This window comes from Tamandua tetradactyla, chromosome 9 (genome assembly GCF_023851605.1).
Source record: "Tamandua tetradactyla isolate mTamTet1 chromosome 9, mTamTet1.pri, whole genome shotgun sequence".
Classification (NCBI taxonomy): Eukaryota; Metazoa; Chordata; class Mammalia; order Pilosa; family Myrmecophagidae; genus Tamandua; species Tamandua tetradactyla.
This window is the reverse complement of record NC_135335.1, coordinates 45,784,807-45,807,867: the sequence shown is the minus strand read 5'-3', so window position 1 is coordinate 45,807,867 and position 23,061 is coordinate 45,784,807. Positions and strand designations below refer to the sequence as shown.

Sequence of the window (23,061 nt, the reverse complement as noted above, 5' to 3'; positions counted from 1 at the left end):
TTAATCTATTCTTTTTTATCCTGCAAGTTTCAAAAAACTGCCTATCAAGTTATATGTAGATCTTGAAATTGAATTAATAATTTGTGTGGGACTTATTGAAACCCTGAATGTACATGTTTTTTTTTACTTCAGGAAAATTTATCTCCATAATCACTTCTGCAGTTGCTTCTGCTAAATTCATTTAGTTTTATCATTCTCTAAAACACTAAACTATTTATATGATGGTTCTCCACTATGTTTTTTTGTATAGAATTGTCCAGGATAATTTTGCCTCCTTTGTTTTCCATTTAGTAATTCAATTTTCTGTACTATTTTTACTTTTTTTTCTAAGGTATCTTTAAAATTCTGCAACTGCATTTAAAACTTGCATTATTTTTCCCATCTCCTTATTCAGTGTACTTAATCAATTCACTTTAAATTTAAGAATATTTTAATTATACCTGTTTCAATAGATGCCATGGTTTCTTAACTTTTTTGTAGTTAATACAAAGCAAGTTTTTTCTAAAAGTTTATGTGTTTATCATCTTTCCCCTTCTGAAGGTTTTGCTCTCTTTTATTATGAGGACACTATTTTTATGGAAATTGGAAAACTTAAAACGTAAAAAGAACAGCATAATAAACCCCCTTTTTCTCTATCAAAATTTAACAATTACTAACGTTCTATCATTCTTTATTTTGTCTATGACTCTTCCCACACCACTAAATCATTATTATTATTCATAATTTGCATGCATTATGAATCTTAGTTTTCTAATTTTGACAAATGAATATACTTGTGTAACCTACACCCCTATTGTGACATAGAATTCTTCCATCTCCCCAGAATGTTCCCTCCCGTTCCTTCCTTGCTTCTCCTACAGAGAACAGTCTTCTGATTTTTTTTCACCCTAGGTTATTTTTACAACTTCTAGAACTTCACATAAATAAGATACTATGGTACTTTTCTATGCATCGCTTTCACTGAGAATTATACCTGTGAGGAGATGCATCCACGTTGTCATGCACACCAAGTAGTTTCTTCATTATATTGCTGAATAGCATTTCACAGGAAGACTGTACCACGCTTCTTTAATGCATTCTACTCTTGGTGAACTTGTGGATTGCTTGCAGTTTGTGGATACTGTGAATAAAGATGTTATGATCCTTCTTGTATGTCTTTATATAAATATATGTTTTCATTTCTCTTAGGTAAAAACCTAGGAGTGGAATTTCTGGGTCAAAGTTAAGTGTTGTTAACTTTATTTTTAAATAGTCAAATTTTCCAAAGAGTTTATATCATTTCACACTCCCACCAGCAATGCACTGCCGTTCAAGTCAGTCCATGTCTTTGTCAACATGTGATTTGTCAGTTACTTGATTTCAGGCCAACTAGTGAGTGTACAGCAATATCTCATTTTAATTTACATTTTCCACATTATTAATGAAGTGGAGCACTTTTTCCAGTGCTTATTTTTTTGTTTCATTATTTCTTTATTTTAATACAAAGTTTTGGCATTAGCAATTTTATGAAAAAAAAGAAATGTACTAAAAATAAATGCTTGTGTGGCATGATTGGTAAATGATGCACAAAAATAGTTCTTTTTCTCCTTCAAGGCAATCAGTGGGAGAGCAGTTTTTGTTTTCTTCTTCAAAACCATTCTACCTCGTTAGCATTCAAATTACCTGTGGCTCTGATGATCAGGTAGGAGAGGGTGAGAGCTTTGAGCAGGCCAAAACTGTCAATAAAAAACCATGCTTTTGTTATTGTGATGTTGATTTTCCCGGTCCTGGGAGTCAGCTCCCCTTCCTGAGGAAGAAGCAATATCCCCGAAGTTCGAAGCGGCTCGAGGCCAAGGGAGTGGCTGCTGTCAAGGTCACCGAGGGCTGACTTTCGGTTCGCAGCTTGGATTCTGGTGAGTCTTCAGATGTCAAATGTTACGTTATTCGTACACGGCAAATTTGGCACAATCCCCAGAGCCTTAAAAGTGTTGTTTGCACATAGGACAGGTACAGTGTTCACTACGCCAAGGGTTCACGCAGGATTTGTGGAAAACATGCTTGTAGCACGACCCGGAGAACATCTCTCTGCTTGTAGTCCTCGATGCCGACGGCGCAGCGGTCCAAGTCGGTGTCTGCTTCCTCATCACTGTTTTCTACGGTTCTGGTTGTCAATTTGCTGATGGCTTTCTTGGCTGCATCTCCGAGACGACGCTGCTTTCTGTCGCGGGCATTGGTGAACCTGATCTTCTTTCTGAATCAAGTAGAATATGAGCCAGGCTGAGGAAAGAATCATCAAAACAACAAAGGACATCGATACGAAGACTAAAGAGCTATTGCTGAAGTTCTTTGGCGGCATCCGAGTTCCAGCAGCTATTGTCATCTGCACAGAGACTTTTTTTTCCCAGATAACTCAGAATATCTTTACCCCTCAATTCTGTGATCATAACAGCAACGATACTTCCAGTGCCTGGATGCGTCATAACGCCTGGCTCCTCTTTGAACTTATTATTGTAGATGACTACAGCAGCGGTGTTGTAAAAAGCAGCCCGGGAGATTTTCTCTTTGAATGTACAGTTTCCCCTCTGCAATAAGACAGTCTACTGCTTGATATTAGGAGGGACAAAAAACCGAGCCTGAAGATAACAGCCAGATGGATAATCAGCAACTACTTGGAGCGGTAGGGGCGCCAGTTCCTGACCGCAGACCTCGGCCTTGGGCAAGTTGAGCCCCAAGCCCCCGCGGTCGCCAAGGAAGATGAGTGGGGCGCCCAAGCCGGGCTCCTGCACGGTCACAAAGATGAGCGCCGTGCAGTACTGACCCGCGGCGTTCGCTGGTTCCCGCCCCAACGCGAGGGCCAGCACCTCCAGCGTGGCTACCCGGGCCGCCGCCCAGGCTGCTCCGGCTGTAGCTGACCGCTGACCACGGGACCAGCTGATCGCCTCGAGGGCGATGGGGCCGGCCCTTGTCCATCCCCGGGGGCCACTGCCGTGGGGGCGCGCGGCCCTAACGGGACTGGCCTGGAACGGTCAGGGGAGCGCCTATTCCCACGGCCGCCTTCTTGCGCTTATTTGCATTTTTTTAATCTTAGTTTTATTTGTCTCTCAAATATTTTTAACCATTAAAAAAAAATGGATTGAAATTTTATTTTTGAGTTTTAGGATGGAAGTCCTTATTGAATATATATTTTGCAAATATTTTCCCCCTCTAATGGCTTATTAACTTATTTTCGTAATAGGGTCTTTGATTGGAAATTTTTAATATTTTCAAGTCTTTATTCTATGGATATGCTTTCTGGGTCTTGTAAAAAAAAAATCTGCCTATCCCCAAAGGAATTCAAGTTTGTTTCCTTCTAAATACTTTGCATTTTAAAATTTTAAACTTGTCTTTGAGCTGAACTATTTTAAATAAATGTTAGCTTATTGAGTAAGATAGGATATGAAATTTCATTTCATTGTTATATATAGATGTCCTGCTGTTTAAATAGAAGTTTTGGAAAAGACTTTCATCAGTAAATTGATTTTGTGCATTTTTATAAAATTATTTTACTATATGAATATGTCTCTGTGTTCAAGTTCTCTAGAGAAACAGAAACGACTGGACATATTATAAGGACTTGGCTTATGTAACTGGGAGGCTGGCAAGTTCCAACTCCATAGGGTAGGTCACAAGTTGAAAAGTCCAGTAAAGATGATGTTGAAGTTTATAGAAGAATTTGTCTGGCTGGGAATTTTAGCACGAGCCAATGTAAAGTTGAGGTTGAAATTCAACTGCCCCTGAAATTCTCAGCTCTTTTAAGACTTTCAACTGATTGTGAGGTGATTATACTTTCCATATTGCTGGGACAGCAGACCCACCCATGTGCATGGAAAGTGTGAAAGGCCGGCTTTCTGCATCATTGTTCAAGAAGAATGCTGCCTCCTCAGACCAGAGGGTGGAGCATATGTCCCAGGAATTGCAGAGGATCTGGCTGCCACCCCAGTATTCGGAAAGGGTTGAACCTGTGCCACAGGAATTGGAGACAGTTTGGCTGTCACCCCAAATTTTTGACAAAGGTAGAGACTGTGTCCCAGGAATTGCATCCTAATGCTTGAGAGGGTGGAGCCTTCACCCCAGTGTTTAAAAAGAGCGTGGCCACTCAAGATGAAGCATAGTCATATTTTCAGGATACAGACAGGTGACAGAAACTCCTATTAAGATGGATGAGAGAAAATTCTATTAGGGTGGGAGAAAAGGCCTAGACTGCTATAAAGAAATTATTCTTTAAAATATGAACACTGAAGGTACTTCTTATGAAGCTGTAGAAGAGGATGACTGCATTATTGGAAACTGGATGAAAGGCGATCTTTGTTTTAAAGTGGCAAAGAACTTGGCAAAATTGAGTTCTGATGTCACATAGAAGGCAGTATTTGATAATGATCAACCTGGATATATGGCTGAGGAAATTTCCAACTAAATGTGGAAAATGCAGACTGGTTTCTTCCTGTGGCTTATAGCAAAATACCTGAGGAAAGGGTTAAGTTGAGAACTGAACTCTTGAACTCTAAGAAATAAAAAAATGGATGGCTTGGAAAATTCTAAGCTTCTGGAGAGCAAGTCCCTAGAAAATTGTGTTCCAGGTGTGGATTTAAGTGAACATGGATCTAATTAGCCATTCAATGCAAGTCAGGATTGGAGGTATGGTTATCCAGAAAAGATCTGTGGAAGGTTCAACTGTCAGATGGTTTGGACCTCTATATGCTACATGCAAAATCAAGTTTTCTGTGAATTCTGTTTAAACCAAAGTACTGCCATCCTGGACCAAAAGGGACAGAAAAGGGATGGATGGAAAATTCACTTCAAGGGCAGGAACATAGAAGCTGAGGGCTGAATTGAAAGTATCATCTCGGACCAAAAAAGCAGGGTAAGCTGTTTGTGTGGAAGAAGTAAGCCTGCCCTGGCAGTGGGAGTGGGCAGGCTTTTCACTCCATTATTCAAGAAGAGTTCTGCTACCCCGGTCTTCTTAGAGGATGGAGCATATGCCCTAGGATTTGTGGAGGATCTGGCTACCACTCAATTCTTGACAAGGGTAGAACCTATGTCCCAGGGACTTTGGAGAGCCTGGCTGCCACTGATGTTTGAGGAGGGTGGAGACTACAACCTAGTGTTTGTGGAGAGCATGGCCACTGCATAAGCATTTGGAAGGATTGAGTCTCCCACTCCATCAGGTGTGGAGGACAAAACATTGTTTTATAGATGTCTATCAGACCTTGAAAGTTAATGGAATATTCCCTGCAGGGTTGCAGAATTGTTTAAGATCTGTGATAGCACTTGTCTTTCCAATTTCTCCCTATGGAATGGAAATGTTTATCTATATCTGTCCCTTCTATGTATATTGAAGACAGACAACTTTAAGTTTCACAAGTCCACAGACAGAATTGCTCCTATGATTGATTTTGATGAGAGTTTGTACCAAGCATTGTTTCTTGTATGACTTCAGGCTTTGGGGATATTGTGATGGAATGAATGTCTTTTGCATATAGAAACAGCAATCCTCTGGGGGACCAAAGGGTGGAGTGTGGTGGTTTGAAACTGTCTGTACCCAGGAAAACATGTTCTTAAATGCAATTCATCCCTGTGGGCATAAGCCCATTCTAACTAGGACCTTTTCTTAAGGCTACTACAGTTAAGGTGGTGACCCACCTCATTCAGGATAGGTCTTAATCTTATTACTGGAGTCCTTTATAAGAGAGCAAAATTCAGACAGAGAGAGAAAGCCATGGAAGCAAAAAATTGAAAACAATGAAACCCATGAGAGACGAGGGGAACCAGCAGTGCTGCCATCTGCCTTGACATGAGACAGAAGATCCAAAGATCACCAGCAGCCAATCTTTTGGGAAAAAACATCACTTTGGTGATGCTTTAATTTGGACATTTTCCAAGTCTCAAAACTGTAAGCTAATAAATTCCCATTGTTTAAGCCAACTCAAGTCATGGTATTTGCTTCAGAAGCCTAGGAAACTAAAACAAGATGAGAGAACCAGAGCTATGAATAATCTCAGCAGTGAACTTTATATCTGTGTCATTTGGTATATGTGTGCAAATTTTTACCGAGGCCTAGGTTAATAGGTTCAGCTTTCTGCATAGATTCATCTGCAAACATGTTGTAATTTTCCATGGTTTCTGTCCTAGAGTTGGCATACATCATGTTAGGAAAAGCTTCTCCCTGACTCACTGCTTCGATTAGCCACAGCGTATACCCTGACATCTCCTTTTGCTCATTTTTTGTTAGAAGTTTTAATGAGGTGCTATCTACTATAAAATCATTAATCCTATATTTTAACTGTACATGTCCACAAAATTTACTAAACTTTCACTATAACCAAGCTCTAGAACACTTCATTACCCCCAGAATTCCCTCCTGTCAGCTGAAAGCAAAAATTAGTTTGATATCTGCCTCTAGAGTTTTCTAGAAATTTCTTGTCAATAAAATCATACAATATGTGGTCTGTTGTCCTTTCATGTAATGAGCTTTGTTTTTTTATATTCACACATATTTTTACATTTATCACTAGACCATTACTTTTTATTATAGGGTCATACACCGTAACATGGATATGTACAGTTGGGTTGTTTCCAGGTTTGTTTGAGGTTTTCTTTTTTAATACTATTCGTGTTTTAAATGTTGTAACATTTACAAAGTAGTAAAGAAATGCCAAACCTATATTTGTAGGCTGATATGACACTTCCTATCACCTCCCCAAATTATGTGGGTTTTGTAGTACTGTGATTTTTATATCTTCCAATCTTTTCCCAAGAATAATAAAAATTCTCAAGAGATTAAATAGTGAATTACTATACTCATTCAGTTTTGTGGCTGAAATTTCTTGAGTTGTAAACAGTATCCTTTCTTCTCAGATAGAAATTTTATAACATATTTCTATGTCTGTTTTAATATTTCATTATTTAATCCACTTGGAATTTGAGAGTAGAGGAAGTTTACTAAGTTCCTTTTTCTTTGACAGTTCTTACTTCAGTTTTCCTCCAAACTTTATGAACACAATTCTTTACATCTCATTTTTCTATAATGACATTAAGATTATACGTCACAGCCTGTTTTAAGTTTCTAGTAACAGTTAAGTAACATTACATTCAATTAATTAATTCCAATCACTGAGAAATTATGAATTGACAGGTCTAGCTTACACTACTGATCATTAACAAAGTAGTATCACATACCTTCTTTTCTACATCAGGTAATGGTGTGCTGACAAGATGTCCATCAAAGTGATATTGCTGCAACTCTAGAAAACCTCCTTATCTGATTTTGCACTTTGGAAGAACAACTCTGGAAAGCCTTTTATCTAATTTTCATATTCTTCAACCTTAAGAATGAAAACCATTAATAATTGTACAGCATTGCCTCAGATGGAGACCGCCATAAAGAACACATGTCAAACTGTCACTTGATGTGGAAACTCAAACCAAAAAAAAATCACACCATGCATGATTTAAGTGGCATAAAAATAGAAGAAAAAGTAGAGTCTGGATTTTTCATATAGAAATTGAAGGTCCATTTTTCCATATTTTGCAACTCTATCCATGCTTTGATTTAGAAATAATCTCAGTGATAACATATTTCAGTAACAATAAAACTTACAATCTATATCCATCTTTAATATCTCTGTCATTTATTGGGATATGAGAAGCTTTATACAACTATAACAATTCATTCCGTGCATCAGCTATGTGTCAGAATAAAAATATTGTACATTTTTATTTTTATTTTTATTTTTTATTAATTAACAGAAAAAAAGAAATTAACCCCACATTTAGAAATCATACCATTCTACATATGCAATCAGTAATTCTTAACATCATCACATAGATGCATGATCATCGTTTCTTAGTACATTTGCATCGGTTTAGAAGAACTAGCAACACAACCGAAAAAGATGTAGAATGTTAATATAGAGAAAAAAATAAAAGTAATAATAGTAAAAACAAAACAAAACAAAACAAAAACCTATAGCTCAGATGCAGCTTCATTCAGTGTTTTATCATGATTACTTTACAATTAGGTATTATTGTGCTGTCCATTTTTGAGTTTTTGTATCTAGTCCTGTTGCACAGTCTGTATCCCTTCAGCTCCAATTACCCATTATCTCACCCTGTTTCTAACTCCTGCTGAACTCTGTTATCAATGACATATTCCAAGTTTATTCTCAAATGTCGATTCACATCATTGGGACCGTACAGTATTTGTCTTTTAGTTTTTGGCCAGACTCACTCAGCATAATGTTCTCTAAGTACATCCATGTTATTACATGCTTCATAAGTTTTTCCTGTCTTAAAGCTGCATAATATTCCATCATATGTATATACCACAGTTTGTTTAGCCATTCGTCTGTTGATGGACATTTTGGCTGTTTCCATCTCTTTGCAATTGTAAATAACGCTGCTATAAACATTGGTGTGCAAATGTCCATTTGAGTTTTTGCCCTTAAATCCTTTGAGTAGATTCCCAGCAATGGTATTGCTGGGTCGTATGGCAATTCTATATTCAGCTTTTTGAGGAACCGCCAAACTGCCTTCCACAGTGGTTGCACCATTTGACATTCCCACCAACAGTGGATAAGTGTGCCTCTTTCTCCGCATCCTCTCCAGCACTTGTCATTTTCTGTTTTGTTGATAATGGCCATTCTGGTGGGTGTGAGATGATATCTCATTGTGGTTTTGATTTGCATTTCTCTAATGGCCAGGGACATTGAGCATCTCTTCATGTGCCTTTTGGCCATTTGTATTTCCTCTTCTGGTAGGTGTCTGTTCAAGTCTTTTTCCCATTTTGTAATTGGGTTGGCTGTCTTTTTGTTGTTGAGCTGAACAATCTCTTTATAAATTCTGGATACTAGACCTTTATCTGATATGTCATTTCCAAATATTGTCTCCCATTGTGTAGGCTGTCTTTCTACTTTCTTGATGAAGTTCTTTGATGAACAAAAGTGTTTAATTTTGAGGAGTTCCCATTTATTTATTTCCTTCTTCAGTGCTCTTGCTTTAGGTGTAAGGTCCATAAAACCGCCTCCAATTGTAAGATTCATAAGATATCTCCCTACATTTTCCTCTAACTGTTTTATGGTCTTAGACCTAATGTTTAGATCTTTGATCCATTTTGAGTTAACTTTTGTATAGGGTGTGAGAGATGGGTCTTCTTTCATTCTTTTGCATATGGATATCCAGTTCTCTAGGCACCATTTATTGAAGAGACTGTTCTGTCCCAGGGTGACTTGGCTTGACGGCCTTATCAAAGATCAGATGTCCATAGATGAGAGGGTCTATATCTGAGCACTCTATTTGATTCCATTGGTCGATATATCTATCTTTATGCCAATACCATGCTGTTTTAACCACTATGGTTTCATAATATGCCTTAAAGTCAGGCAGTGCAAGACCTCCAGCTTCGTTTTTTTCCCTCAAGATGTTTTTAGCAATTCGGGGCACCCTGCCCTTCCAGATAAATTTGCTTATTGGTTTTTCTATTTCTGAAAAATATGTTGTTGGGATTTTGATTGGTATTGCATTGAATCTGTAAATCAATTTAGGTAGGATTGACATCTTAACTATATTTAGTCTTCCAATCCATGAACACGGTATGTGTACATATTTTGCAAAGAAAACATATCTTGCCCTTATGACATATGCAAAATTTTCTCTAGTAGCAGGATACTATTAGAAAAAATGGGAAATTTTAGTAAGGCCCTTAATGTATATGCTTTATTTTTCTTCATCTGTCCATTGATGGTTATAGGGTTGACAATAATGTCTTCTTTTTCAGGTTCTTAAAAAATATGGTCAGTACAGTTTCTTACAAATTATATGTCTTTGTACAGTTTTATCTTAAAAAATTAAAACACTCTGTAATACAATATTTGCATTGCATGGCAGAATCATATTGAAACAAAGCAAAAATATAATTTCCTTTCAGTTACTTATAGAACCATACTACCTTCTCAAACTTTTTCCTTCTTTAAGTGTAATCCCAAACACTTCAGATCACATACACCATCCAGAGAATGTTGTTCCATTCTACCTATCTTTAACAGTTACTCTGCTGTGGCAAATACTTTTTAATGAATTTTCTATTTCAAGTATTTATTAGATCATTAAATAAAATTTAAAATTAAATGGAAACATATCAGTCATACCACTTAGATATAAGCAAGAATGGATAATGGTTTTAAAGTGTGGTTTGTTACTTTTCCTTACACTGGGAGATAACTGATGAGTTTTGGAATATAAGAGGAATACATATTCTGGCAACAGGTAGAATTTAATTTGTGAAAAAGTCCTTTCCACCATTTTACTTTACCCCATATAGGCAGCTATACAGATCACTATACCCATATTACCTCTTATTTTCCAATTAACTGTGGAAGATAATAAAGAATGGCTTAGTCATAGCTTTTCCAATAACCTTGCAGTTTTCCGCTCTACAGATTAGAAGCTAGAAAAGTAAAACCACCTTTCATATGTTCCCTTAAATCTCAAGTTCCCCATGTGATCTAGCTTCTACCCAAAATATGGTCAACTGAGATTGTGCACAGGTCAAAATCATTGAGAGTTGTCCCATGACCTGGTTCCTAAAACTTGCCCAGGACTGCACATATTCTTCCAACTTATATCTGTTGGCTCACATCTATTTTATAAAGCCTAATCTGAACTACCTGTATTGAGTTTAATTGACTGTTCCTAAGAGGGATAGCAAATATTTGAGAGCAATGATATAGTACTTAAGGAACGACAGCACAATCTTATTTATGTCAAGGAATGGGTTGTAAGAAGACAAGAATGGAAGAGCAAAGCTAGTTAGGGAAATTATTTCCTATGTCCACCCAAGATATGCTCATGGCTCCTACAGAGTATTTGGAAGTGGGGAGAATGTGTTATGTTTTAGTGGTAGAGTCAATATGGCCTGCTGGTGGGGATGTGTAGGATTAAGGAAAGGGATCATTCGAAGATGACTCCTAGATTATTAATTTTACTAATGATGATCAGCATGAACCCAGGAAAAGATAGAATCCATGAAAAGTGTTTCATCATGAAAAAGAATGAAATCATTCTTTCCACAACTATCACATCAAAGGTGCCAGGAGAAATGAATCTACATGTCTTTCCAAGCATCAATGAATATATAATACCTACATTGTGTAAATTGATGAGGGCCTCAAAATATAATTTGCAAGTATATTGTAACACTGATACTAAAACTTAATGGAGAAGGCATTAAAAAGGGGAAGTTTAGCCTATCTATAATTTCAATGTAGATTTTTGTGAAAAATCTAAATTCATGCTAAGCAAATTTAATTCCAAAGAACCTGAAAATAATAAAGCACAATGACCAAATAGTGTCTGACCCAAAAACACAAGTTTGGTGTAAAATTTCGGAAGTCACTAATATAATACTTGCAGAAATAGGTCAAAAGAGCACGTCAATCATCACATCTTACCCCTCTCTCTCTAATAAGAAATTACAAGATTTTGTACTTGGAATTTCTTTCCCAGAAGCTTTGTCCAAGAGGGTAGTTAGGATAGAACAATGGGATTCAATTGCTTTCCACTCAATTTTTCCCAGTCTCAGTCTTTAGTGAGTAATTTATAACTCACTGATCTCCAATCTAAGTGACTTTCAGTTAATGGGCCCCAAACTTTTCTATGCAGGATTAAATTGCCTTAGAGAACTTCCACAGTTGAGGCAATGAGTGTTTTTGGATTGTTTCATTTAATGTGTCTTGCTTCTTTATTCCCTAGCAATTATAAATGGGAAAGGTGGAGTAAACACATATTGTGAACATTGAAGACAAAAACAACTACTTACAACTAATTGGGTTTATTTACTTATTCCTTCATTTATTCACTCAGTCAATGCATATTTACAGTGCTTCTAACATGTTCCAAACACTGCACTAGCTAGAGAGAGAGTTCCTGATGAATCTTATTATTTTAAAAGTCTTTACATCTTAAATATAAGGAAGATTTATTTAAGAAAAAAGAAAAATAATAATAAGGCCCAAGTTAGCTGAAACAAAAATTCACGAGACAGCTTAGACTGACAGAAGTTTGGAATGTGATAAAATAGCCAAGTGTTTGGTCAATAATCTTGTATGCAGATCATATAAGTACAACATGGATAGCAAGTACGAAGAGTAGAAAATGGAGAACAGAGAACTTGTCCAATTTTTCAGTGTACAATTTGGGGTTTCAGCAGAAAACAGATGACTCATACTTAAATTATGATCATTCAGGGAGGATTTGATATAGCATCGAATTGCAAAGATGTAAATAAGGGGTGGAGAAAGCACAATATAAGCTACAGCACCTGCAGGGAGTAGGAACAATGTGGTTATCCCACTCCCAGGTAAGGGGCTCTTCCAATAATCCTAGAGAAAGGGCTATAGAGGTGGCAGCCAGCCTGAGACAACACAACAAAGTGGCACTCTGGGGAAAAAATATACAGACCTTCATCTTTTTTCTCAATCTCCTGTTTGGCACATGTTAATGAAGTTACTACAGATCGCTCTCCCAAGATAGAGAACTAGAACTATTCACTAGAGTAAACAGACCTGGAGGGGAAAAAAATGGAAGCCACCCACCCAAATCCTCTCAAAAACAAGTAATTTTAAAATTCAATTTATAACTAAGTATTAGGATTATGAAAACACATAGAGCATTTATATTAATAAAGCACTAACCAGAATTTATACGGCACTATAATGTAACTTGAGCATCCTATCCCCTCCAACACACATCCCCCTCTATAAATCCCCATATCTACAACAGCAAACAAAACCTTTTTAATGCTTGAATTCCAGAGAGACTACATTTTCATGATATTATCAGAAACCTTGTCAGACACGTCATTTCCAAATATTTTCACTCATGGTGTAGGTTGCTGTTATACTTTCATGATATAATTCATTACTTACAAAAGTTTTTAATTTCAATGTAATCCCACTTTTTCTGTTGCTTGTGTTATGGATGTAAAGTCCAAGAAACCATTGCCTAGCATAAGACCAGGAAGTCTCCTCCTTACATTTCTTCTAGGAGTTTTCAATTCTGTCTCATAGTTAGTTCTATGATCAATTTTAAGTGGGTTTTGGTATAAAATGAGAGAGAGAGGTCCTGTTTTCTTTGTTTGTTTTTGCAAATTGTTAACAGTTTCCCTAGGACCATTTGTTGTGGAGACCATTCTTTCCCAATTGAGTGGTCTTAGACCCATGGTCAAGAATCAGATGGCTAAGGAACTATGGTGTATACATACAATGGACTACTGGGTGGCCACAAGAAATAATGACATTGTGAGGAATGCAATTAGGTATAAGAAACTTAATGTCTCTTATGTTGAATTAAATGTCAGGATCAAAAACCAAATATTATCATGCCTCAATCATATGGATGAAGTATAATATAAAATCTAAGTGAACTGGGGGTGTAAGGGTAATTCAGGGTAGAATTCTCACCTGCCATGTGAAAGACCCAGATTAAATTCCCAGCCCATGCGCTTCACACCCCCCACCAAAATTTTTTAAACAAATGGTGCTGCAATAACAGGATAGTCACATGGAAAAAGAATGAAGTGTGACCCCCACCATACGGCATGCCAAAAAAAGAAAAAAAAGAAAAGAAAACTCAGTGCACTGAGGTCAAAAGCTTGGGTTATCAGATTGGGGCCTATTGTAAAGGGTCCTAGAATGTAAGCTCTTACAGCAGTCACATATATTCAGGAGTTGTAACTGTTATTTATAAATTCTGAAATACTGAGCTGAATGTATATAACCTGGTTGTTCCCAGACACTTTGGGAATGTATGTGACAACTGAGACTCAGAGTTAGAGCTCTGAAGCTATGAAAATCAGCAGTACCCTATAAAGGAACTGTTTAAAAAGTTGAAAAAGTGATCAGACTTTAAGTAGAGATATGAATGAAGCTGATCTGTACAGGACTAAGGTAAATCAGAATACAGGGTAAGGAATGATATCATTCATTTTTTAAAACTTCAACATTTTTTACAGTTAAAAAAAAACTTCATCTTTTGTCTGAAACCAAAGGGAAAAATGTTCAGTTGATGCAAAATTTATATCTTGGATAGTGCGTTACCTAATTTAATGTGTATGGTTAGTTTAGTTGAACACCATAAGTACATGGAATCTTGAATAGTGGATGAGATTTTGTTGGTTTCTCCAGATTAGTGTGATGCCCTGATTTTTCCCAGAGTCATCTGGGCAGTGAATAAAGAAATATTTGCAAAGTCCCCTTGAGGGGTCAGGGAAAAAGGAGGAAATATTCAGCTTCCCCATCTGGGGAATTCCTGGTATTCTTGCAAGTAGTGGGGACAACCAAATCAGTAAGCTGAGCCCTCAGTCTTGGAGTACACCCCTATGAAACTCATTCCTGCAAAGGAAAGTGTAAGCCTACTTAAAATTTGGCTTGAGAGTCAGACCCAGAGAACTGCTTTCATTACTCATATGTGGCCTCTCTCTCTAAACCAACTTCAGTAGGTGAACTCACTGCCCTCCCCCCTGCATGGAACATGACCCCCAAGGGTATAAATCTCCCTTGCAATTTGGAGCAGAAATCCTGGGATGAACTGGGGCCCAGTGTCAAGGGATTGAGAAAGTCTTCTTGACCAGAAGGGAGAAGAGAGATGTGCTTGTTTGAAAGGATGTATGTACCCTAGAAAAGCCATGTTTTAATCCTAATCCCATTTTGTAAAGGCAACCATTTCTTCTAATCCCTATTCAGTATTGTATATTTGAAACTGTAATTAGATCATCTCCTTGGAGATGTGATTTAGTCAAGAGTGGTTGTTAAATTGGATTAGCTGGAGGCATTTCCCTACCCATTTGAGTGAGTCTTGATTAGTTTCTGAAGTCCTTTAAATGAGAAGACATTTCTGAAATTCTATAAAAAAAGAAAAGAGAATGAGAGAGATTTATGAGAGAGCAGAAAATGACAAGGCCATGAGGAGCAGAGAGTTTACCAGCCAGTGACCTTTGGAGATGAAGGAAGAAAATGCCTCCCAGGAAGCTTCATGAAACAGGAAGCCAGGAGAGGAAGTTAGCAGATGATGCCATGTTTGCCATGTGCCATTCCAGATGAGAGAGAAGCCCTGACTGTATTCACCATGGGCCTCCTCATGTGAGAGAGAAACCCTGAACTTCATTGGCCTTCTTGAACCAAGGTGTCTTTCACTGGATGCCTTTGATTGGACATTTCTATAAACTTGTTTTAATTTGGAATTTTCTCAGCCTTAGAACTGTAAACTGACACTCACTAAATTACCCTTTTAAAAGCCATTCCATTTCTGGTATATTGCATTCCAGCAGCTAGCAAACTAGAAGAAGAGAAATGAAACAAAATAAAGTTTCAGTGCCTGAGAGATTTCAAAGAGTCAAGAGGTTATCCTGGAGATATGGAATGTATGTGTGCAAAGATTTATCAATATTTTATAAATATTTATATTTATAAAGATTTATCAAATATTTTATAATATAAAAATATTATATTAATCAGGTGGCCAAAGATAGGAATGTTGGGTTATAAGCTCTCAATTCATTTCCATTGGCCTATATGAGAGTCCTTGTGCCAGTGCCATACTGGTTTGATTACTGTGGATTTGTAATATGTTTTAGGATCAAGAACTTTGAGTCCTCCAATTGTATTCTTTTTCAAAATGGTTTTAGTTATTTGGTGCCCCTTTAACCTTTCAAATAACATTAATGATTGGCTTTTCTGATTCTGCAAAGAAGACTGCTGATATTTCAATTGAGATTGAATCTTTAAATTGCTTCAGATCATGCTTGCCCTGCCCTCTATGCCCCATGCACACATGCCCTGTCCCACTCCCACATGTCACTGTGCTGCACCCTTGACCAATGCTCCTGTGTCATGCCCCATACCTCTGTACCACAACTCTGTGCCCTGCACCCCATCCTAAACCTGACTGATGTCCTCATGCCTTCCCTGCACTGTGATTGCACTATGCTGCATGGACAAAACGTTCCCATGGTTTGACCTGTTCCCCATGCTCTACACATGTGCTCCCACAAAGCACATCCTGCCCACAATCTCCTAAACTACACCCTGCACACTTCACCTACACAACATGCCACACATTACCTCATCTCATACTTCCATGACAAGCCCTTGCCCCACATACCTTTGCCACAACACATGCCCCTGCACCATGTCCCACAACCTGTGCCATGCCCCATGCCCCTGTGCCAAAACCACATCCCCCTGCACCTTACCACATGTCCACATGACCCCCTGCCCTTTTCACTCCAACACTGTGCCTCTGTCCCACACCCCAGCATCAAGCCCCATGCCATTGCATGGCACCCTATACCCCACACCCTGCCCAACAGAGGACTCTGCATCATTGTGCTATGCCTTGTGTCCCTGCCCCATGTGCTGTGCAGCCATGTTTCTGTGCCCCATCCCATACCCAATGTCCTGGCCCACCCCACGATGCCATGTGCCCCATATCATAGCCAACAGGCATTTCTGGGTTGGCTGTGGACAGGGGCAGCTGAAATACCAAGTCCTACAGCCCAAGCTCATGCAAAGCAGGAGGCTGTGGGCCACTAGACACATTGAAGGTGCAAGCAGAATCTCCACTGTGATGCATACTGCCTAATTCAGAGTCCTAGAGTTAGCAAATTTCAGCACATAGTGGGACATGTCCCCAGATTTAGCAAATCTCAGCACATAGTGGACATGGCTGGAATTGCACCTGGGCTCCATTCAGCTTACCTGGCTGCCACAATGTGGGAGAAGTAATTGTGAGATTGTGAGGGGAAGAGGAAGTTCAGGCTTGCTGTCTGCTGGGAAGAAACAATGTGTTTTCTTGCAAACTGCCTATCAGTCTAGCTTCAAAAATTCCTCAAGTAGACTTTCATTCCCTACATGAGGTCTGGACTTTGTTTGACAGGGAATTACTGACAAACCAAGTGCAAAAGGAGAACTTCAAAACAAACACAAGCAAATACAAACACAAGCAAATACAAAACATTACATGACTGAGGGAAATCAACTTTCAAAATAGCCCTATGAAGAAAATCAAATGTCTCAAAGCCAACAAAAATGACAAAGCATATGAAAATGCAGATAGATATGGCACAGCCAAAGGAACAAACTAAACCACTAAAGGAGACAAAGACTTAGGAATAAAAAATCAAAAATGTTTAAGAAATATGGTCTATCTATATGCTGCTTTCAAAAGACTCATGCTAGGCCAGAAGATACAAGTAGATTGAAAGTTAAAGGATGGAAAAATATGTTCCATGTAAACACTAACAAAAAGAAAGTAGGCATAGCTATACAAATATCAGACCAAATAGACTTCAGGAGATAAGGGAGAACACTACCTATTAATAAAATGAGTAATTCACTAAGAGGGAAGAATAATCACAAATGATTATGCTCCCAATCAAGCGGTTCCAAAGTACATGAGGTAGATATTGGCAAAACTAAAGGGAGCAATAGATGTTTCAACAATAATAGTGGGAGATTTCAACACACTGCTATCCTTTGTGGACAGAACAGCCAGACTGAGAATCAACAAGAATATAGAGAACTTAATAATTTGGTAAGTGAAAAAAAAATCTAACAGACATATATAGATCATTACAACTCTAAAACACTTAGATGTGTATTCTCTAATTCTCAGGACAGATCATATACTGGGGCACAAAAAGTGTCTTTATAAATTTTAAAATACTGAAATTATTCAAAGCACTTTCTCTGATTACAGTACAATGGAGCTGGAGATCAATAATCAACACAGAACCAGAACTTTCACAACTATATGGAGATTAAATAACACTCTTTAAACTGTCAATGGGTCAAATAAGAAATTTCTAGAGAAATAGGTAAATATCTGGAGACAAGTGAAAATGAGAATACACCATATTAGAACTTATGGAGTGTAGCAAAGGCAGTGCTGAGAGAGAAATTTATTGCTCTAAATGTGTGTACATTAAAAAAAAAGATAAAAAATTAAGGGCATAACTTCTCACCTGGAGGAACTAAAGAAATTAGAGCAAACAAACCTCAAAGCCAATAAAAGAAGAGAAAAAAACAAAGATTAAAGCAAAAATAAAGGAATTGGAGAACAGAAAAACAATAGAAAGAATCAATAAAACCAAAAGTTGTTTTTCTGAAAAAATCAATAAAATCGATGGACCCCCTAGCTAGGCTGAAAAGGAACAGGAGAGAGAGTATGCAAAAATATAAAATCAGAAATGAGAGGAGTGTCATTATCACGGACCTTGATGAAACTAAAAAATTATAAAAGGATGTTATGAACAACTGTAGGTCAACAAACTAGACAACTAAGATGAAATGGAAAAATTCCTAGATATACGTGAACAAGTTACTCTGACTAAGATGAAATGGAAAAATTCCTAAAAACACATGAAAATGTTACACTAATTGGAGAAGAAATAGAAGATCTGAAAAAGCCTGTCAGAAGTAAAGATATCAATCGGTCATCAAACATCTTCCTACAAAGAAAAGCCCATGGTGAGATGGTTTCACTGAGGATTTTCCCCAACATTTCAAAAAGAAGTAATAGGGGTGCGAGGGTAGTTCAGTGGTAGAATTCTCACCTGCCATGCAAGAGACCCAGGTTTTATTTCCAGCCCATGCACTTCCATAAAACAAACAAACAAAAGAAACCAACTAAAACAAAACAAAACAAAATTCAACAAATGGTGCTGCAATAATGCGATACTCACATGGAAAAAGAATGAAATGTGACCCCGCCACACAGCATACAAAAAAAAAGTAATACCATTTCTACTCCATTTATTTCAAAATATTGAAGAAAAAGAATACTACCTAACTCATTTTATAAATCTAACATCACTCAAATACCAAAACCATATAATGACGGACAAGAAAAGAAATCTGCAGGGCAATCTGCTTAATGAACATAGATGCAAAAATTCTCAAGAAAATACTAGTAAGGTGGGCCACAGTGGTTCAGCAGGCAGAGATACTGCTTGCCATGCCAGAGACCTAGGTTCAATTCCCAGTGCCTTCCCATGCAAAAAATAAATAAATAAATAAAAATGAATGAAAATACTAGTAAATAAAATCCATCAACACATTAAAAGAATTATACACCATGGCCAAGTGGGGTTTATGCCAGGAATGCAAGGGTGGTCAACACAAAGAAATCAATCAATGTAATAAAGCACATTAATGAATCAAAGTGAAAAGACCACATGTTCTGGTTTGCTAGCTGCCAGAATGCAACACACCAGAGATGGATTGGCTTTTAATAAAAGGGGATTTATTTTGTTGGTTCTTCAGAGGAAAGGCAGCTAATTTTCCACTGAGGTTCTTTCTTATGTGGAAGGCACAGGATGGTCTCTGCTGGTCTTCTCTCCAGGCCCCTGGGTTCCAACAACTTTCCCCAGGGTGACTTCTTTCTGCATCTCCAAGGGCCTGGGCTGAGCTGTGAGTGCTGAGATGAGAAATGCCGAGCTGCTTAGGCTGTGCTATGTTGTGTTCTCCCATTTAAGCACAAGTCAATTAAGGCAAACGTCACTCATTGCAGCAGACACGCCTCCTAGCCGACTGCAGATGTAATTAGCAACAGATGAGCTTCGCCTACCATTGGCTCATGTCCACAGCAACAGAACTAGGTACCTTCACCTGGCCAAGTTGACAACTGAATCTAACTACCACACTACATGATCATTTTGATAGATGCTGGAAAACATTCAAGAAAATTCAGCATCTTTTTCTGATAAAAACACTTCAATATGTAGGAATCAAAGGAAAATTCCTTAATGTGATAAAGGGCATATATGAAAAATCCACAGCCAGAATCTGTATAAGATCAGAAATGAGACAAGGATGCCATCTGTCACCACTATTATTCAATAGTGTACTCGAGTTCTAGCTAGAGCAATCAGGCAGGAAAATGAAATAAAAGGCATCCAAATCAGAAAGAAGTAAATCTTTCATTATTTGCAGATGTCATGACACAATACTTGGAAAATCCTGAGAAATCTGTGACAAAACTTGAGTTAAAGGAATTGAGCTAAGTGGTGGTGGGGGGTGGATACAAAATTAATTTGCAAGTCAGAAATGTTTGTATCATAACAAGTTCCCTAAATAAGGAGACAATTAATGAAAAAATTCAATTCACAATAGCAAATACAATCATTGTTCTAGTTTGCTAGCTGCCAGAATGCAATATACCAGAAATGGAATGGCTTTTTAAAGGGGGAATTTAATAAGTTGCTAGTTTACAGTTCTAAGGCCAAGAAAATGTCCCAATTAAAACAGGTCTATAAAAATGTCCAACCAAAGGCATCTAGAGAAAGATGCCTTGGTTTGAGAAGGCTGATGAAGTTCATGGGTTCTCTCTCAAGTAGAAGAGCATATAGTAAACATGGACAGAGTTTCTCTTTCATCTGGAAAGGCAGATGGTGAACACTGTCAGGGTTCCTCTCTCATCTGGAAGGGCACATTGTGAACACAGCATCTTCTGCTAGCTGCTTCTTCTGGCTTCCTATTTCATGAAGCTCCCCAGGAAGCATGTTCCTTCTTCATCTCCAAAGGTCGCTGACTGGTGGACTCTGCTTCTCATGACTATGTTGTTCTGCTCTGCTCTCTCTGAATCTCTTTCTTTCTCCAAAATGTTTCTTGTTTTATAGGACTCCAGAAACTTATCAAGACCCAATCAAAAAGTGTGGAGACATGTCACCACCTAATCCAGCTTAACAACCACTCATGATTAAATCACATCTCCAGGTAGATGATCTGATTACAGTTTCAAACATACAGTATTGAATAGGGATTGTTTTGCCTTTATGAAATGAGATGTAGATTGAAACATGACTTTTCTAGGGGACATACATCCTTTCAAATCAGCACAATCATATTACTTGAGGCTGAAAAAGCATTCAGCAAAGTCCAGTATCCTTTCCTGATAAAAGGAAGCTTTCTCAATATCATAAAGGGCATATATGAAAAAACCCATGGTCAGCATCATACTTAATTAATGGTGAGAAACAGTTTTTCTGAAATCATTTTCCTCTAATATTGGGAATGAGACAAGAATGGTCATGTCACCACAACTATTCAACATTGTATTAGAAGTCCTAGCTGGAGTGAATAGAGAGGAGAAAGAAGTAAAATGTATCCAAATAGGAAAGGCAGAAGTAAAACTTTCATTATCTGCAGATGACATGATCATATACTTAGAAAATCCTGAGAAATCTACGGCAAAGCTACTTGAGCTAATAAATTCCACAAAGTAGTGGGATATAAGATTAAAATACAAAAATCAGTAATGTTTCTATAGAAAAGCAATGACCTATCTGAGGTGACAATTGAGGGAAAAAATTGCATTCAAAATAGTGACCAGAAGAATCTGACATCCAGGAATAAGCCTAACTAGGCATATCAAGTACTTATACACAGAAAATTACAAAAAATTATGGAAAGAAACTTAAAATGACCTAAGTAGATGGAAAGACATTTCATGCTCATGGAAAGGAAGGTTGAATGTTGTTAAGATATCAATTCTACCCAAACTGATCTACAATTTCCATAAAAATCCAAAAAATCTACTTTGAAGACATGGAAAAGCTGGTTATCAAATTTATGTGCAAGTGAAAGAGACCCTGAATAGCTAAAGATACCCTAAAAAAGGAGAGCACGGAGGGAGGACTATCACTTTCTGACTTTAAAGTTTACTATAAAGCCACTGTAGTCAAAACAGCATGCTGTTAGCACAAAAATAGAAGTATCAACAAATGGAATAGAATTGAACATGCAGAAATAGACCACCAAATTTATGTACATTTGATCTTCTATAAGACCCCCAAATCCACTAAACTGTGGCAGAATAGTCATTTCAATAAATGGACATTGGAGAATTGGATATCAATAGCCAAAGGAATGAAAGAGGACCCCTAACTTGCAAACTATACAAAAACTAATTCAAAATAGATTAAAGACTCAAGTATAAGAACCAGTACCATAACACTTCTAGAAGAAAATGCAGGGAAATACCTTCAAGATCTGGTAGTAGGAGGTAGATTCTTAAACTTTACACCAAATGCACAAGCAGTGAAAGAAAAAATAGACAAATAGGAACTCATTAAGATCAAGAGCTTCTGTGCACAAGCAGTGGAAGAAAAAATACACAAATGGGAACTCAAAGGACTTTATTAAAAAGATGAAGAGCCAGCCAACTCAATGGGATAAAATGTTTGCAAACCACATATCAGATAAAGGCTTGATGTCCTGTGCACATAAAGAAATTGTATGCTCAACAACAAAAGCACAAATGATCCAATTATAAAATGAGCAGAGGATATGAATAGACACCTTTCTGAAGGGCAAATGCAAATGGCTGAAAAACACATGAAGAGATGTTCATTTTCATTAGCTACAAGGGAAATTCAAATTAAGATGACAATGAGATATCACCTCACAACTTTCAGAACGGGTGCTATAAACAGACAGCTACAAAAGTTGAAGATGGTATGGAGAAATAGGAACACTTAGACAGTGTTGGTGGTAATATATAATGGTGCAGCCACTGTGGAAGACATTTTGGCAATTCCTCAGAAAACTAAATATTGAGTTGCCCTATGATCTGGCAATATGAATACTCATTACAGACCCAGAAGATCTGAGGGCAGTGATGTGAACAGACATTGGCACACTGATGTTCATCGCAGTACTATTCACAATTGCCAAAACATGGAAACAATCCAAGTGCTCATCAACAGATGAATGGATAAACAAAATATAGTATATACATATAATGAAACATTATGCAGCAGTAAGATGAAATGATGTCCCAAATCATGTGACAATGCGGATGAATATTAAGGGCATAAAGCTGAACAAAATGTCAGTCACAAAAGGAGAGATACTGTATTATCATTAATATTATGACTATGGTAAAGGTAATCTCAGAGGTTACATTATAGAATATAGCAGACTGAGAGGTACACAAAAGCTAGAGACAGAGGAAAGGTTACCCAAAGAATTTGAATATAAATGCAAGGGAATG

The 23,061-nt window shown here is 37.5% G+C and overlaps 1 pseudogene; it reads right to left on the bottom strand.

Annotated features, from left to right (window-relative positions):
- Positions 1 to 98: 98 nt before the first annotated feature.
- Positions 99 to 16,218, bottom strand: LOC143645668 (E3 ubiquitin-protein ligase RNF130 pseudogene; annotated as a pseudogene).
- Positions 16,219 to 23,061: the final 6,843 nt, after the last annotated feature.